The 16,215-nt window shown below is 35.7% G+C and overlaps 1 protein-coding gene across 1 annotated transcript in view; it reads right to left on the bottom strand.

Annotated features, from left to right (window-relative positions):
• LOC149563704 (3-hydroxyisobutyryl-CoA hydrolase 1-like) overlaps positions 1-16,215 on the bottom strand; it is a 275,341-nt gene that overhangs the window by 32,243 nt on the left and 226,883 nt on the right. The window lies entirely within an intron of this gene.

Raw genomic sequence — 16,215 nt, 5'->3', positions numbered from 1 at the left:
GCTAAGCGAGTGTTGGAGATTGTAGTTGTGATACAAATCATTATCTCTGATATTGCCATATGTTGAAAAATGGATAATATTGTGTCAACAATTGGAAAAAAAATTTATGATAATATTTGGAAAAATATTATTTGGAGAGAAATGTGTCATGATGTTTGGAAACATTAAGTCTTGTATTTGGAAATTGAAGAAATCTTCGGGCGTTATATGAGAAGTCTCATTTTCAATATTATGTATGGGATGCTTAGTGTAATGGTATACAACATCAAGTGGAATGTATTGAACTTGAATATTTATTATAAATAAAAAGCTATTTTTCTGGTGTGGTTGAGTTTTTCCCTTCAAGTGGAAGGGTTTTCCTAGGATAAATGTCTCATCTCTTTTGTACCTATTTTTGTTCTTCCTTATTGTTGTTTATTTTTATTTCTGGATAAAACATTAACTGAATGAAAATGACCCATTAAAATTGGGAGTGAAGACAAGAAAAGTGCCTATTCATTTTGTTGCCTTGATTTTGAAGGGCCAAAAATTAAGAATTTCCAAAATAATTTCATTATATGCAAAATTTTATTAGAAGCCTTAACATTTACATTTTTGAATTTTTCCCAACCCCAAACCTTAAATTTTGCATGTTTGGAGCCTCAAACACTAACTTTCGCATTTATTTGCTTCAAAATCTAAATTTCATGGCTTTTCTTCCAAAACCTTAACTTTCATGTAAACTTTTTAAAAATCTTAACATTCACCCATTGGGAGCTCCAAACTCTCAACGTTTTCTTTTTGAAAAGCCTAAACCCCAACTTTTGCATCTTTCCTCCCGAAATCCTAACTTTTGCATCTAGCAGCTGGAATTTTTAACTTTTGCATCCATGGTTTAAGATTCCTAACTTTTGAAAACGCCCATTTGAAGAACTTGTAACCTCTTTTTAATTGTCTTCATGCAAATGCAATTAGCATACCCATAATGCCAAATTCTACAACCTCAGCCACTGTAATCCCAATTGTGCCCAATATGAGAGCTTTTGGCTAGGTTAACATCAACCATCACAATATAAAATAATTTTATGCTCTAGCTGACATTCAAGCAAAATGTGTAAGCACATAATTGCACCTAAATTGTTTGACAAAATCCACCCAAAACCATAATGATGAAATATTTAAATCACGTATTGTAGTTAAGAACACTATTGCAGCCATTGGTTAGAAATGTCAGGGCATAGATAAGCATATGAATTGTTTGAGAATTCCTCAAAGAGAAGTCATTGCAAGGAGTGAAATGTAATGATTACAAGATTGCTGCAATCAAATCAATTAAAAAGGCTTTAGAATCTCATAGGCAAATACAATTGATAGCTACAAAGCCATATTCCTTTGCTAATATTCTCATCGGTTTTGGAGCATGGGATGAACAAGTGTCAAATTATTTATGCATTTTGACTCTTGGTAGGTATTATAATTGGAAATGAACACAAAATATGCACAAAAGTGGACTTTGGAAGGAAGCTCTCAAGATCTTTAAAATAATGAGGCACCTTAGATACATCCCACTATCATACTCTTTGTTTTTGAGGTATCAATCTTTGACATTATTTACCAATGTGGATACCTTAAGGACATCCTAAATGTTAATATAAATATTCCACCTTGGTAGTTATGGTTGACCATCATACTCGCAATCAGTTAAACACAACTCAATATAATGTGTTTTCACAAAGCTCATAATATATAGATGTTGTAACGTTCCCAAGATGATCTTGGCCGTAGGTGATCTCTGTCCGAAGGCAACCTCAATCCAAAGGGGATCTCGATTCAAAGCAGATCTTGATCTGAAGGAGAACTCAGTCCGAAGGGGATCTCGATAAGAAGGGGAACTCGGTCCGAAGGGAATCTCGACCCCAAGGGGACCTCGATCTGAAGGGGATCTCGTTCCGAGGGGAAACTTGATCCGATGGGGACCTTGATTTGAGGGGAAACTTGATCTGAAGGGGAGCTTGATCCCAAGGGAATCTTAGTCCAAAGGGGATCTCATCCCGAAGGGGTACTCGATCCAAAGGGAATGGCATGTAGACTATGGGCCGTACGGGTTGGAGGGTTGATGGCTTACGGAAGTGTAGACTGTGCAAAATGATGATTGCCAAACAGTGATAATGTGAGCATAGAGAAATGAATGGAAATGGGCCTGAGGAATTGTGTTTCCTTCAATGACAATGCAATTGACCGAATACAAAGAAATTAATACAAACATAGAGTGTATTGCATTATTTGAATCAAGATATATATATATATATATATATATTTCTAGGAAACAAGGATAACAAAATAATGCTCTGATTTGCTAGATCTGAGCCAAGAATATAGAATAGAATAGGGCGAGGGTTTAATCCCACTGAAACTGTAAGAGCCAAATAGGGAAGGTCTTTCACTTCCAAAATGACGAGACGAGTAGAACTCTAATCTGAATTTGTAGTACAAATTAAATAATCCAAATTCACATACTAACAACTTTCTACATGCCGCACATAAATACCCCTTCGGAGAAAACTCCCAAGGGTTTACAAAGAATGCTAACACAACAAATACCAACAAATAATTAATAAAAATTGAGCCCCTTTAATAATCATATCAATTAATTAAATAAGTCCTTGTGATATTATTTAATTTTTGGGACTATTTAATTAATTAACCTAATTAAAATATTTTATTTAAAATTGGGGACATTACCAATCCTTGCTGCATAAGCATAGTACTAGACAACAAATTTCAATTATTAATGATAACTAAAGGTGGTTTGGTGACCAATACAACATTCAATTTTAAATAATGAGGAACCTGATTTGTAATGATTCTTCCAATGTCACGTAGGCAGTTAGGAACATATATTGCCATCCAAATCTGATCACAGATGCTCTGAAAATCCAAACACAAGACTGTATTAATAAAACAAAGGTCCTCTTCTTGCATCTACAGGCTTCTATGATCAATAAATGCCCAATCATTAAATTGTAGGCCTAGAGAAAGTCAATGCAGGCCTCAAAACACAACAACAGGCTCCCTAATTCCCAACGTTGCCTATTATAACTCTATTGCAGCCCCCATTAGATGAAATGCAGGCACTTAATAATGAACATTGAGTAATGTTGAGCTTTCATTTTGCACGATGCTTAACAGCAAGAATCCTTTCGAACACCTCTCTTGAAAAGCTAATCTAAGATCAACTCCAAGGTTCCTAGCGATCTTGCAACCTACTAGAATCTACTCAATTGAAGATAAATGTGTATGTTCATGAGGAGGCCTTCGCTGGTTCTAACCAATTTCAGATAAGATGTTTGATCTATTGTCGTTTTGAAAAGTAATCACAAAAGAGATGTATTTTTGGTATTTTTTGTTTTATGCTAAATGCAATTTATCGATGCAACTATATGAATTCCTATTTTAACCAAGTGTTAGCAAAGAAAATAACAAAGAAAAGGTAATGAGAGATTAAAGAAAATAACTTGAAAGGGAAATTCCTAATGGACATAAACCACAGTAACAACACGTCTACGAGTTATATTGTCGAAAAGATCGGGTAGGAAACCAATGAAAATAGGAGCAACGCTTCCTCAATTCCACTGATGCAATTGTTGATGGGAACTCAATAATAACCGAAAGATGTTTCACTTCTCATCAAATCGCAAGGCCACAAAAAGTGGGCTCATGTGAGACAAGAAGCTATGCAGGAACAATAGGTGATCTTTTCTCCAACTCAGTACATCAGCGGAATTTGTTAACACGAGGCAAACACCAAAACTAAAAGGTCGCACAATCATAACAACACAATAAAACCATTGGCTCCATTATTATTTATGAACATGACTTCACAAAAATAACACACTCCGACAAGAATAACTACACTCAAAATAAGAGCACCAATAGCATATATTATTGCATAAAAATAATGGCCTAGAGTACATATTACATCCATGTATTTATAAGAAATCATCTCCTCATTTTGCATTGAGAGTGAGAGATCTTATCATGCAAATATATGCTCTAAAATAATAAAACAAATCTAATTATATACAAATTGACTCTCTAAATGGTGCTAAGTAGGTCTCCACTCTTGCTCATATCAATTAATGGGTGCATGAGCCTTTACATGACTTAACACAATAAAAGAAGGAGAAGATAAGAACAAGGAAGTTGTAAGAGGATCTGAGAGTCACTTGAAGCTCTAAAAATGGAAGCTTGATGTTCTTTGGGCATTTCTGGGAGTTAACTGTCGTCAAAATGCATTTCCGGTGCATGGAATACTCTAAATTAGGAACTGGCAGTTAACTGTTGACGCATTGTTGTTTCTTCAAAATTGTCGTCGCACCTCTATGAAAAGCGCACCTACGCACCTTGTGCATCTTGATGACAGGTTCCATAAATGCAAAATTTTCCCAAGTGTCAAAATTGAATTTCCATCATCTAGGTTTTCTTACCCTTTATACGAAAACGATGTCTGGATGTTTGCTCTTGTATTTCTTGATTATCTCCATTACTTGCGTAGCTTCTGGCAAATCCAAAGCTCCATATTTATCTCTCATAGCCTATCGGTAGTTGCCAACTTCAATCCAAGTTGTCGCAAAATCCTCAAGTTTGGTGTCCAGTTCCAACAATATATCTTTGGCTTCCTTCTCATTTTCTTGATACCATCTTTCAGCCCCTTGATAAGAAATCTGTAAATACTGATCAGGTCTGGGCAACTAAAACACTTTCATAATGTTTCAAGGTCGGAGGTCCAGGACTACCTCACCTATGACACTCCTAACAACCTTTTCTTCAATGATATAGTTTTTTGCAAGAGCCATGATTGTTAGGAATAAGGTGTCTCAACCTTGTATAATTCCTATTCTTATTATTTGTTTTGTAAAATGTATTTCTTGCAAATAATGTTGATGTGTCGACCTCTTGAATTATGTGTAAGGAGATCATGACTAAAATGGTTATGACGGATTCCTATGACACGTAAGAGCTATGTTAGGAAGATTCAATGACAGGTGAAGACATGTGGCAACTACGATATTTGAGTACTGTACACTCAAATATTTTCTCGGAGAATGGTAAAACCCTAATACGGTTTACCTTTTGGGAGTAGCCTTAAAGTGAAGAGCATGTTATAAGCGTTTTTAGGGTTGCGAAGAGATGTGATGCGTGAGTGTATTGTTGGTACTGCGAGTAGCTACTGGAGTCTTCTGTTGTTGATGTTGAACTTGCATTGCAAGTGTATTCTAACCTCGTGTTGAAGATAATACATCGTGCAGGTTCTAAAGGGGTGGGGTTGTTTTACCGAAAGGTTTTTCCCCACCGGCAAATCCTTGTGTTATGTGTTCCTTTCTCTGTCTATTTTCTGTATGCATGGTTGGCTGCAATATTGTTGTTTACATGATATTGAATCTGTAAGTGTAGAAGATTTTAATAGGATTTGCATCATATTTTTCTTATGAGATTAGTGTAGGAAGTTGTTTCCGCACCTGAGTTTCCTTACAATGATGAGTTCTGAAGACTGCACGGAACTAGGATGTGACCCTGCATTGATAAGCCCAAATCTGATTAGTGTTGATACCATTGCAAATCGTTCTCTTTCCTTATTGCAAATGGTAAGGAAGGCGTTCCGGTCAATGTGCCCCAGCTCGGTGTGTCTGATTTCGGAATGTCCATCCTAAAAGCAGGATTTCCTTGGTGTACCTTGGCATTTGAAGACAACTGGTTTAGGAGCTATCTCTTCAGCCATTGTAGATAATGATGACACCATTTTATCTGCACAAGAAAGTAGACATTAGTCCAGAAAGCTAAAAAATCTAACACAAAACAACCCCTAACCTATCAAAATCCTAGCAAAATGACTCAAAACAGTGAAAAACAGTAAATTTCCCCTCACAAAGCCCTGATATGCAGAAAAGTACATCCTTACAGCCTGTGTCACAGGGTTCGCCGGATTTCAACCATTAAGTTCGAAATTCAGCGAACTTCAAAACTCTGCTAAAAAATCGCAAAAATTCGTCGCTAAATTCGACAGGGTACTGATTATTTAAATAAAATATATTAAAAAATCATTTTCGCAGGGCCCTTTCATGTCAAGCAGCGATAAATGCCCTTTCATGTCAAGCAGCGATAAGTGTAAATGATAACCTGCGTAGAAGCTCAAACTCCATCCACGGAAATATTTCTGAAGTTTATAATCTTGCTCGATAGATCAAATGATCGTCGGCTTCCTTTTTGACTCTAAATATCTAAATTAAATTCAAAGTTTAAACATTTAGATTTAATTTAAATATTCAGTTTTAATTTTTAAGTTTTCTTTTCTTTTAAATTTGTTTTAAAATAAAAATTTAGCATCTTCCTATTAAATCTTCTAATTTGTTTTGTAATATATTTTAGAATTTAATATATGACCTAAATTATAATATTTAGTATTTAAATATAAATTTATCTACCTTAATTATGTTTTAAATTATTAAAAAAAAAATTGATTTGTATTTTATTAAATATATTAAAGTTTGATATTTTAAATATTTAGATTATAATATATTTTATGTTAGTATAAAAAGTTCTAATATAACTCTTACAATATATTAGTAATATTTAAATTAAGTTTTTTAAATCTATATAATATGGTTACGTTTTAAGATAACTCTTATCATATATTAGTAATATTTAAATTAAGTTTTTAAAATCTAATAATAGGAATATGTTTTAAAATGTATTCATATTATATAGAAATTTAACATAATATTATTTATTTTTTAGATTTAATATTTATATTTTAAAAAAAAGAAATTTATATAAGGCGAATTTTTTTCGAATTTTTTTGGCCTCACCGAACTTCTCTCGAATTTCATCGTTGTTGAACTCGAATTCGAATTCGAACCTTGTGACATAGCTTACAGCTGTTCTGGGTGCGCTAAATTGCCATTTTGAGACCATTTTAGTGCAGTTGCGCACATGCATAGGCAAGTGCGAGGGGAAATTGAACTTAGGCTTTGTAACTATTTTCAAGTGCATTAAGGATGCACACATGCGCACCTTGCACCCTTATATACCTTAAGTGCATTGAAAAGGTCCCCACACTTGGGGAAGTGCGCACCTTTCCTTAGGTTTAATTTTGTTTAGTCTTTAGTTTCAAAAAGGTGTACATGCGCACCTTGTCTACACTATAATAACCCTCAGCTGGTTATAGTTCAACAATTAGCTTTAACACATTTATTTCCTTATCAAATCAGAAGTTTGACATTTTGTCGAACAGTTAGCAAAGAACTCTCTAGCAATGTGATTGAGAAAACAAATATTTTTAATGTTCTTTGAAATTTTGTTACGAAGAGAATGGAGAATTACAACAGCAATATAACAGTAACAACTTTGTCATTCTAATTTCAAACTGATTAAGCTAATAACAATGACCCTTCAGCTACTGTTTTTCAGATTAATTAGAACAACAATTCACTGAAATATATATGAAATGCTACTAATTTTATCAAATACCAAATTGAAACCTGATATAATTTGTTGCATCCAATATTGGTGCTGTAAGCTACTTCTTGATAGAATTGCTGCAAGAAATAATGCCCGAATACATGCAATGACTGGACGTGACCTGTGGATAATGCTAGTTGGCTGCCTTATTGTCGAACGCAGCCCAGTACACCCAAAACACAGGCACTTAATGGAATACAATGGTCTCTACAATAAAACCACAGGCAGAAATATAAATTGCCGATCAGAAATGAATAGATGTAGGCCTCTTCCAATACTCACACAGCCCATAATTTGTTACCAATTATTAGAATTGTATTTCGTAGGTCCAGTAATTATGCCGCCCAGTCTCTTAATGCAAATAGGAATTGAATTTTACCACTTGGCATCTATAATAAAGGGGTTGCTGCCTCAAACATTGAATTGGTAGCCTGTAGCATAGAAATTGTGGCCTCTAGCAATTAAATTCACAATCCTGAACACTGAATAACTTCTCAATGATTACCTTCAAAAATTCGATCTCCAAGGCACAGTAAATACAGTAGGAGAATCAAACAATTATATACTTCAGCACAAATGCCTATGACAAACTCAAATCTGAATCTAAGATCTTCTCAGAAATTCAAAAACCCTTATACTTCAGCAAGGGCACAAAAATGACAAACTCGAGAAAGCCACAAAGGCAGCAAAAACAAGAGATGAACAATAATCAAATGCTTTACTCATCAAATGGGCTCATAGTTATAATCTCCAAATGCCACAAAGTTTCCCAAAAGAACTTCACCGAAGAAGCTTCCCGCACACAACATTAAAACATAATAAAGTGTCATTATAAACTAATTTATTAATTGCTTTTGGCTCCGAAATGACCTTTTCCACCATAACTTCAAATTCTGACATGTAAGGCCACTATTTCTTGTTCCCATGATTTCAAACCTTTCGTCTCAGTTCCAACAAGCTATGATACTGAGGTGACCAACCAACAACACCAACAAAAATAGCAACCTCAATGTATTTAGATGAATAATAATAATTCACCCATCTTCGAAAACAATTGAAGAAGCATCAAAATCAAAATCTGACAACACCAAAGTGATCCTGATGATGAAAGACGATGAATGACCTTGATAGGGTGACTTACTATAAATAGACACTCCCTCCAAGATTCTTGGAGCCCAAATTAGAAACCTGAAATAAAAACTGAGAGCATCCTCCAACACCTCTGACTCAACTAAGCTCATCGAGACAAACAGATTGACTTACTATAAATAGTAAGTCCCTCAAACGGAGCCAAAACACACCATAGGCTGCTGGAAGCCTATAACCACACAACTGAGACCCTCAAATCCTACTATCAGAGCACGAGGGTCACAATGGTGAACTGACCTAGCCAACTATACGAACCTGCTAAAAATGGGGACATTACACAAACCTTCTCTCAACTAAGTGTTCTTTGTGTTAGGTTGTTTTTTAGGTTTTTAGGTTAAAAATGGTGAACAAAGGTGTGCACATGTACACCTACCTTCTGGTGTATGTTCTAACCCCTAAGTGTTGATTATATTTGCAAGTTGGCAAGCAGATGAGCACACTAAGCAAGGTGTGGAGGTGCGGTTGGATGGAAATTGCGGAGAAGAATGGAGTGGGCAAGCGGGTTTGGGGTTTATATAGACTCTGGCCCCAAGTGCGCACCTTCTAAAGGTGTGCAACTACACAGGTGCACATCTCCAAAGGGAGATGAGTGCACACTTCCGCACTAAGCACACCTGCGCACCTAAACAAGGTACGCATGTGCGCTAGTGCACATTCATGCACTAGACACACTTAAAATCTCCAATTTCTTCCCAATTCTAACACCCCAAACTTTCTCAATCAAAGACTGAGGCTTGACCCAAACTTGTGAAAAGCTCCAAAATGACCTAGGCCTTGCACTAGGGATCTGGGAGACAAAATTTGCTAGGGGGTCCCCATTTCTAGGAGAAATGGGGTGTGCATTGTGAAACCACAACAGGTAAGTATTAAGTCCAAGTGCTGCCATAGGTTGAGTACAACTTGCAAATCATTGCATAATAATTTCCCTTCCACAAATCGCAGATGCTCACAATCACATAGCCGCCAATGATCTCCACTAACCTATCAATCTTCTTAGAATTTAATCACTCCTAAGGCACAGTACGAAACAGTAAGAGTTATGGAAAATTGTTATACTTCAGCAACAATTTGCAATACAACCTTCAGTTAATCTCTAGAATCAAATCTAGAATACTTCAGTTGTAGATCCCAAACCTTTATACTTTAGCAAGGGCACAAAAATTCAGAACTTTAAAAGTGTCACAAAGACAACAAAAGAAAAATAATATTCAATTGGATGCTTTTCTCATCAAATGGACTCATATTTATAATCTTCAAATGGCACAAGTTTCCCAAATGAACTCCACTTAAAAAGCTTCCCTAACATAACATTAAAATATAATAAAGTATCATTATAATATAATGTTTCAATTGCTTTTGGCTTCCAAAAATGACCTTTTCCACCATAAAATAATACTCTAAGACACAAGGCCATTGTTTCTTGTGCCCACGATTCAAAACTTTTCAACCCAGTTCCAACAAGGTATGACACTGAGGTGACCAAGATACTGCACCAACAAAAATAAACTCCGCATATTTAGATGAATAATAATAATTCACCCATCTTGCAAACACAACTAAAGAAGCATCAAAATCAAAATCTGACAACACCAGCGTAATCCTGATGAAGAAAGACAATGAATGAACTTAACGGCGTGACTTACTATAAATAGATGCTTCTCCAAGATTCTTGGTGCCCAAACCAGAAAATTGAAATAAAAACTGAGAGAATCACTCAACTCCTTTAACTCAACTAAGCTCATCGAAACCAACAGTTTGACTTACTATAAACTATTAAATAGTAATTCCCTCAAACAGAGCCAAAACACACCATAGGCTGTTGTAAAGCATATAACCCCACAACTAAGACCCTTAAATCCACTACCAACTCACGAGGGTTGCAATGGTGAATTGACCAAGCCAATTGCAAGAACCTGCTATAAATGGGGACATTACATAGAGTTTACCCCTAGGTGCTCCTACTTATCTTCCACGTGTTCTATATACCTGTAGATTTTTCCTGTGGGTATTCTATACCTAAGGGTGTTTCTTAATCTTTGTTTTGATTCCTTCTCTTTGAATTGTTCTAGGATATTCATGCAGGTGTTCCTCTCTACCTTTCTCCAAATGATCCTCCACCCATAGTCACACCGCTTTACACTTACTGATGGAAATTCCACAATGCTACCATCATGGACTTGCTTAACAAGGTTTGTAAGCAAGAATCTAAGAGTTGCTCTTTAAAAATCTCTTTACAAAGGATATCCGACAGGGGCTTTGTGGTGATGGATGAAAACACATAAAAAGATTTTTGCAAACACTGAATAGTCTAGAGTAGACGGTATTCTTGAATTCAAAAAACAAAAAGTCTGAATTGGTTTGTATACGGGATTCACTTAAATGTGAGATAGATGAACAAATCAAAAGTTGTGCCTGCATTTGCAACAATGATAGTGCTTCACCTCTTGTTGGTGTTGAGAAGCTTGTTCAATTGAAACTCATTGAAGAGAAGACTAGGAGAACATGTGAATTGAATTTCAAAGTTGTGAACTCCCAGTTCTCACTACTGATCCCATGTCTACAAGATACACCTTTCTCAAAAAATATCACAAAAGGCCTTATTGGGGCACTCCTTGGTCGAGTGTCCCATTATCTAACAAATATCACAGAAGGCCTTCTTGGGGTATGTGGCTTTTGCATGGCCCTCCTTACAGCCTACAAACTATAATTCTCCCTCGTTCTTTTTGTTGCTCCCTTTCATGTCTTTAAATTCCTTTGTCATATGATGCATATCCTTTAGGCACACTTGCACCTTCTTGCTAGATTCTTCATAACTATTACATTCGTCTGATGAATCATCTTCATTTGACAACTTGCTCTTCTTCCTCAAAGTTTATATTTTACTCTATCCATCACTCAGTTGAACGTATCCTTGTACGACATCAAAGGGACGATTTTCATTTCTCTTCTTAAGGAGGATTTCAACCCCTCTACGAACCAACACGTCTTTAGGCCATTTATTGGTTGATTCTCCATCTTTCCAAGCAGCTCCCTGAGTCGTTGGATGTACATTCATACACTCTCGTGGTTCCTTTCTTTGTACTATAGATCTCGGCTACAATCTCATTATTGTCCCTAAGTAAATGACACAAGACAAGAGAGTCCAAGAACCACTCCCAAGCTAACCTTGCTAGAGTTACATACAAAAGTCAACACAATCTTGGAAAAAACCACAAGAAATTATATAGATTTCAATGCAGATAGAATGAGAAAATCTTCTTTCAACATGCCAGGCATAAGGTCTACCTAGTTGTAGTCATATGCATTCAAGTTACAATTTGCGAACTTAGAAGCTCAGGCTTACAAAAGAAAATTCTTATTATCTTCCTTCTATCCAACTTCATTTTGCTTTACCTAATCCTAGATTTCAAATTATATAGCTAGCAAGACCACAAGTCGACCAATCTGGCAATCTATTACAAAATATGGGTCCTACCCCAAAGGAGAAATGAAAGACCAAATAGAAATGCAAAATAACATCCACCGAGGACAAAGATGGCTCCATTACATGATCCAAAAAGAGATCCCCAAGGTTGCGGAAAGCCTTTGTACCATAAGTAACCTCATCAAATTCAAACCCACACGTGACTCAAGCTACTAGGAAACAAGCACGCCTCCAACAAAGAGAAGGATAACTCTTGCATGTGAAGGAATTAATTTCGGCAAGCATAGGAACAAGATTCGCGCTAGGTCCACATCAAAGAGCTAACTACGTGGAAAGGAAGAACACGAACAACAAGGGCCATCCCACGAACAGAAATAGCCATCCCACAAACATAAGGCATGAACAATTAATAGGAAATCTTTTTGGTTGATGCAAGATTGCCAAAGTACCCAAATGCTCCTACATCACTTAAATTTTCTTTGGAATAATTTTTTTCAACTCGTCCCATGTATTCACCTTTGTCTTCTACACACCGGAGAACCAGTCTATAGCCACTCCCCATAGGATTGCAAAAAAATGCAGCACCCATTTGTCCTAGTTGGTCTACTCGTTGGCCAACAAAATTGTCTCCATGTTGAACAATGTTGTAAAGGGTCCTCCTTCCTATCCCTTGTGAACTTAGGCAGTTTCTATTTGTTCACCATTATTGTGTTCTTGTCCTTGGTCTAGTGTGGACTCCTAAGTTTGGTATACTAGAACCAAACAAATTTTTTTTATTACCTACTCATGTGTCCTCTTGACACCCTCATCTGTGTTGATATCCCCTACATCTCTATTCTTGGTCTCCTTTACTTCCCTCTAGAAGTAGACAGTATAAGTGATACATATAGCAATCGGTGTCGAGTTTCCTCAATCAATTCAAATCAGTTGTCACCCCCTTCAATACCATACACTTCGTACCCTTCAACACTACCTTTTGCACTATTTACTTAGTGTCCTCCGGTACCACCTTTGATACTTCATGGATTCTCTTTAAGTAATTCCTCCCCTTTAAGCCACCACTTGGCAAGTCTTCGTAATCACCGCCTTCTTTCTACTTGTCCCTCCAATTTTAAGGCTCTGTGAATGGCCTTGTATTTGTTTTCTTGTCCTCTTCAAGTACAACTTATGTCTTTATTCAAGATATTTGGCATTAACTGTTTCTTTTAGAGGGGTTTAGGATGTGTTGCCTTGATCTCTCATCACACTCCTCTTTCCTACGGTTGTTTTCTTCATACCTTTGTAGGATCCATTAACACCAATTCTCTCTATTGTTTTCTTCTTGTGCATTACACAAGACAATGAAGTATTGTGCCAATCATAGTTTGCAAACTGTCCGAGTACTCTTAGAGTTGCCAAGTACTCCCAAGTTTTTTTGCTGGGCGAGTACTCTCAAGTTTAACTCTCGCGTATTTATAGATGTAAAAAAATGTAGGTAAAAATGTTGATGCAGAGAAAACATTGGATTAGATGCATTTTTCACATCATTTTAGTGCTATCACACTACACATTTTCTCTATTGAAATGTCAATTACTAATTTAATGCATTTTGTAATTGTATTCTACAAAAAAAAAATGGTTCTTTAAGAGATTTTAAATTTTTGGACTTTCTGAGTTGCCGAGTTTTCCCCGAGTTTTTGTCGAGTATATGCCAAGTTGGAAATTTTGGGCCTGCCGAGTACTCTCCAAGTTCGAGTCTGCAAACTATGGTGCCAATAGTCTTGGTTGGCGGCAAATCAACCAGTCCATCGCTAGATTCACTCCTAGGGAATTCCACACCATGCTAGCACGAACCTCCTCTTGTGTCACATCCCTTCAGATGTGAGTTTCAATCAATGCTTACAATATGTTTGTAAAGTCTACAATCAATGTTTTTTCACCTTCAAACAACTCTTCAAATGCCTCTTCCCTTTCCAAACTACTATTCATATCCTCATTCACTAGTTGGCCCATTATTTAACTCTTGCCATGTAACTCCCAATTGTCATGCCCAAATTCATATAGGCAACGATGCCAAATTTTTGCCCCATAGAGTAAAGTTTAACACATATGATAATGCAAGTAAATGTAATAGAACAAATATAATACAAAGAACTCACAATTGCATTTACATTATTCTCATCAATACCTTACAATGTATCCGAATGACACAAGCAATACTTCTATTTTATCACAACACAACTTCACTTGGAAACAAATAAATGAACATAAATAAAAGTGTCGAGGGGGTGCGAGTGCCCACTATCACCCAACTACCTAGCCCTTGACAACAATAAATTTCCATTGCACAACAACATAGCGTGAAATAGAAAATGATCCTAGAAAGCTTTTGAACATTGATCTTTTCAACTAAAATAGAATGGGCTTTGTCAAATATTTGATCTGCACTTGGTAAAAAAGTATGTCAAATGGTTAGGAGTCTAAAACAGTTTGTCAAAATGCCTTTGATTAATATGGCCTTACAAAATTCGATGAGCTCAAGATGTTGCATGCAAAGGTTTTGTTAAAACTTCTTTGTAGCAGTTCTATTTTATTAAATAGTTAATTTTAAAATGATTGTGCAGAAGAAACCCTTCCAAGATCATTAGACCAATTTGTACTAGAGCAACAAAGATTGATGTAGAGAATACTAAGGTTCAGGAGTTGTTTCCAAAGTGTGCAGCCTAGGAACTAAAGAGGCAATTGCAAGTAGTTATTTATTTGTAAAGGTCTGCCATTGATTGGTAAATGAGGCACACAATATAGGAACTCTAAGTCGTGATAGAAATGCTCAAAGCCATGAGAAAAAGATACGTACATCAAATAAATGTGTCAGAAGGTTTCAAAGTTTGTTAATATTAATTTATATTTACTAAAATTGAGATTCTATTGGACAAGCTTTCTGAATTCTATTTCCGTACTTCAGGAATGAATATTAAAATGCAATTGATGAATATGAGTCTGTGGGGAATACTAAGTGCAAAGGAAAATGCACCTACAAAACTTGAGCTAGTGATGTTCTTAAAGGAAAACTCAAAGACCAATCTAATGAAGGATATTTTGCTTGTATTAAGGATGACGATTCACCAAAATCTTGAACATTTTATTAATGACTCCTAGGTTCAAGATTCGATGTTGAGCTCAATATGGATTGTTGTCTAATGAGCTCTAGAGTATATGATTGAGAATTATACCCTTCAGTGGTCAGCAGACAATAATAGAGCTCTGTCACAGCTCTTAGGGATTATTAGAGAGTTCAGAGAGGGATTATAATAGTTCAAGTCTATATGGTTAGAGAGTTTACGACTGAGAGCTTAAGAACACAGCTAAAAACTACAATTTGAGATGAGACAAAATGATGGAGATCTGCTTGGTTCAGGATTTGTTTCTCCAAAAGAAGATATTTTTCAAAAGAGAAATTCATTCATGTAATCATTGGTTTTTGTTGTGTCATCCTTAAGGGAGTGTCCTTTGGCTTGGAAGAAACTTAAGGTTTGGATGATAATTTTCTAGGAACAATGTAATAAGGGGGAATGATGGCATAATAGTTACATCAGTACTTGTATTTCATTGTTATTTACAAAAGTGCAGTTAAAATTGTTATAAAGTTATATGAACTGTATCTCCTTTGTATAAATCATCCTCACTGCATCTCAATCATTAACACATCATCACATAAAACAGAGATGCTGCCTCTCTTTGACCTTGCTCTTTACAACATCATGTGTTTTAATCTTACGAGATTGTCAGTTTCTCAATCACACAGGATTCTTTCCTTTCTAGTAATACAATTAAATTATTTAACAAAACTAAAATTAATGTTGAGCTTGCTTGTATAAGTGTGATTGAAGAAAATTACAAGTTCAAAACTATCATTGCAAATAAGAATAAATCATCATAAGGGGAAAAGTCTTCTAAATTTCTATTCAAGTAATCGGGTGGAATAGTTTGATCTCAACTTTGAACAAATGCACAATATTGCTTTCCACGAAATTATTTCTGACTAGTAATAGTTTCATAACATATTCCACATTGCTAACCTTTAATGGCAGTATAAAAAAATATACAAATTCAAGGTACTTAACCAAAAAAGGATAAGTGAAAATGAAATTTTAATGCAAATTAGT

Source organism: Cupressus sempervirens, chromosome 4 (assembly GCF_028749045.1).
Source record: "Cupressus sempervirens isolate cs-2001-9-10 chromosome 4, ASM2874904v1, whole genome shotgun sequence".
NCBI lineage: Eukaryota > Viridiplantae > Streptophyta > Pinopsida > Cupressales > Cupressaceae > Cupressus > Cupressus sempervirens.
This window is presented reverse-complemented; position numbering and strand designations above follow the sequence as displayed.